The sequence below is a fragment of the Solea senegalensis genome, linkage group LG17, assembly GCF_019176455.1.
Source record: "Solea senegalensis isolate Sse05_10M linkage group LG17, IFAPA_SoseM_1, whole genome shotgun sequence".
Classification (NCBI taxonomy): domain Eukaryota; kingdom Metazoa; phylum Chordata; class Actinopteri; order Pleuronectiformes; family Soleidae; genus Solea; species Solea senegalensis.
This window is the reverse complement of record NC_058037.1, coordinates 6,624,181-6,627,161: the sequence shown is the minus strand read 5'-3', so window position 1 is coordinate 6,627,161 and position 2,981 is coordinate 6,624,181.

Genomic DNA, 2,981 nt, shown 5'->3' with positions numbered 1-2,981 from the left:
TAAGCTAACTTATGTGTTATGTTGCTCAGTCTGTTTCGAGTATATGAACTTATCAGAATTGGCATATTTCAACGTTTTAGTCTAATAATCGTTGATTCGTTTTATAACTGCAGGCGCACCCGTCTGCAACAACTGCTCACAAAGCTGAGCTCTTATGTTCAGTGTCTGTATAAAGAGAATTCTCTAAAAGTTCTGAATAGGAATGAAAGTTGTGTTCAGCACATTGAGTGTACTGAATATTAGACATTTCTACTGTACAGTTTTAGTGACATTTCTAGTTAAAAGTCACTTATTCACACCTTTTAATTGAAAATCATTTTGAGATGACATAAAAACGACATTCTCAGTCAGGTCAGTTCTGACCAGGACTGACTAGGTTGTGTTCAGGACATCTATGACTACTAATGTACAGTTTGAGATTTTTTTAGTTAAAATTCACATTTTTTAAGCAGAAAATGATCAACTTTAAGAAAAAACTTACCCCTAACCTCACTTAAAATTTCACTTCAAAACTTGGAATATTGCTGTGCATGTAAACAGTCATTGGAGGATGTACCTGCGTGTGTTGGAGGTGTTGCAGCGTGGCTATCGACACATTTATGAAATACCGTATGTTTCACAGCACAGTCACTGAAACGTTGTGCACATTTTCTTTTTTTCTTTCAAATTATTTTTCTGCAAAACAGAAGGGCTGCAGCTGGCATGATTTGAAACCTCAGTCCCAGGTGTTCCTGGGGTTATATGAGATACAGTGGGTCTGGGCACGGTGACCAGACTGCTGGAGGGAAGAGACTGAGCACAGTTGTCGTTACAGGTAGTTGTTGATACACATATGCTGCATTTTTTTTCTAAAACTACACAGAGAACATGGTTTTTCTCTTACTCTCTATCCTGCCATTTAATCTTCTCTTATGAATCCATATTTTCATTCACCAAGCCATATCCAGATCTAGTAAATATGAACAGCATCAAACCAATTTCACATTCAAATCTGTATAAACATATATATAATTAAATCTTTACTGGCTTTAATTTCTGTCTTTTCTCATCACTGTCAGCTAAGACTGAAATCCAGACTCCATTAAGTCCTCACAACGATTATTCATTCTGTCATCTATAATATTTTGCTTGACTGGTTATTGAATACATGAATTCTAGCACTTTTGAAACCTCACTCTCATGTTCTATAGAGAGCTGTTCATATTTCCATATTATATCACTCTTATTGTCCTGTACTCATTTTAAAACTCCTGATTTGTTGGTCAACAAGTGTATTATTGTTTTAACTTTCGACTGTACTTGATTCACAGAGAGTCTGTTGCATAATCGCTGCATCACGTTCCTCATTGTTGTCTTATTATCTTTTTACAACCACGTTAGCATTGTTGGGCTGTTGATTGAGCTTTCACAACAAACACAAAGTCAACACGATGACTTAGGTGACACCACAATGTTTTTCTTATTCCAGGGTTGAAAACATCCGTCCATGTTTCTGATTCATCGTAAACAAGAGCTTCCTAACAGGCTCTATGAACCTGTATCTTTTCTTGAGCAGTAAATGTGGTTACTGGAGTCACCTTCAGTGTGGACAGACGTCTGAAGAAATGTGTCAGAATACACAATGAGGGGCTGCAGACGAATTATTCACAGCTGAGTGCTGAAGGAGGCAAGGGAGTCTAATCAGCAGCCAAGACTGAGGTCGGAAAACAAAGAACACACTCACACAAACACCCTAAGAGACCAAAATGACCACAAAACAGGACCAGTGTCCTCTTTTTACTTAAATAGTATTATTTTGTAGGCATAACTTGCAGATGTAACTACAATACTGCACTGCCGTTTGGAAGATATGGTCGTGTACTTTCCAGTGTCTGCAGTTTGTGCCACTGTTGCTGCATTGAGGAGGGGGGGCATGTGTGTTGTGACTCTTTTCCCCATATTTAGAGATGGTAATTTGCACGCTAATTGTTTGAGTGAAAACCAGTTCAGCAGTTTTGCAGCTTTCATGCTGAGTTTAGTTCAGACTCACATTTACACCGTGTCACATTTATATCTCTTCACCAGTTTCTACATCTTTGTGGCCCATAAAGCATTCGGTTATAACAAGCGCACACTTAACAACTGAATTAAATCAAATATGGGTTAGAAAGGAACAAATAGGCTTGTGGACATATGCGTCTTGTTAATTCCCCAATTCAATTAAAACCTAATTTAGCATGTCTCATGTAGCCTAATCTCTTTGTAAGAGATATGGATGACCAAAAGAGGGTTATACAGACAAACTCTCTCACTGAGCAGAAAGTGATGACGTCCTTTAGCTATAGAGCTTATGAATAAGTGACTCAGCCGTACTGTGGGTATTGGCAATAAATCTTCACTCGGATTTACTGTTTCATGAACAGAGAATCTGGCTGTCAAGGCTTTTCATTTGAAAATTCAATTAAAACATCCGAGTTTGTGTTTGTCCATGCACAACACCAGAATGTTTTCAGGGACAGGGGAGGAAGCCGTTGGTGAGTCAAGTGTTTGCTCTGGGTCGGGAACAATTAGATTTATTACAGATTTTTACCTCATTTTGACATAAAGAAACAAGGTGGAAATGGTTAAGGCGTTGATGATTGTCACAGGTTATCATTCTTGTATTGGTCACCATCTCTTATAATGGAGAAAATGATATATCGCATATATATCAGTGACATCTGAACAGATCAGGATGAATTTTGTCACGCTAATGTAAGATGGCATGGGCCACGTGGTCGGTGTAGTGTTTCGCACTCTTGCACTACATGGTCCCAGCTCGCCTCGACCAGGAGTCTGACACCGTCACTGAATACAGTGTGTTGTGATGCCACTTGCCACTCGCAGGCTTTCATCAGTGCTGTCGCTAAATACACCAGACTCCTGTTGAATATTGATGTTTTAGACATCTCCGTGCTAAATGTTGGCGATTAACCCGGGTTGTCTGGATTGTTAAGTCTTTT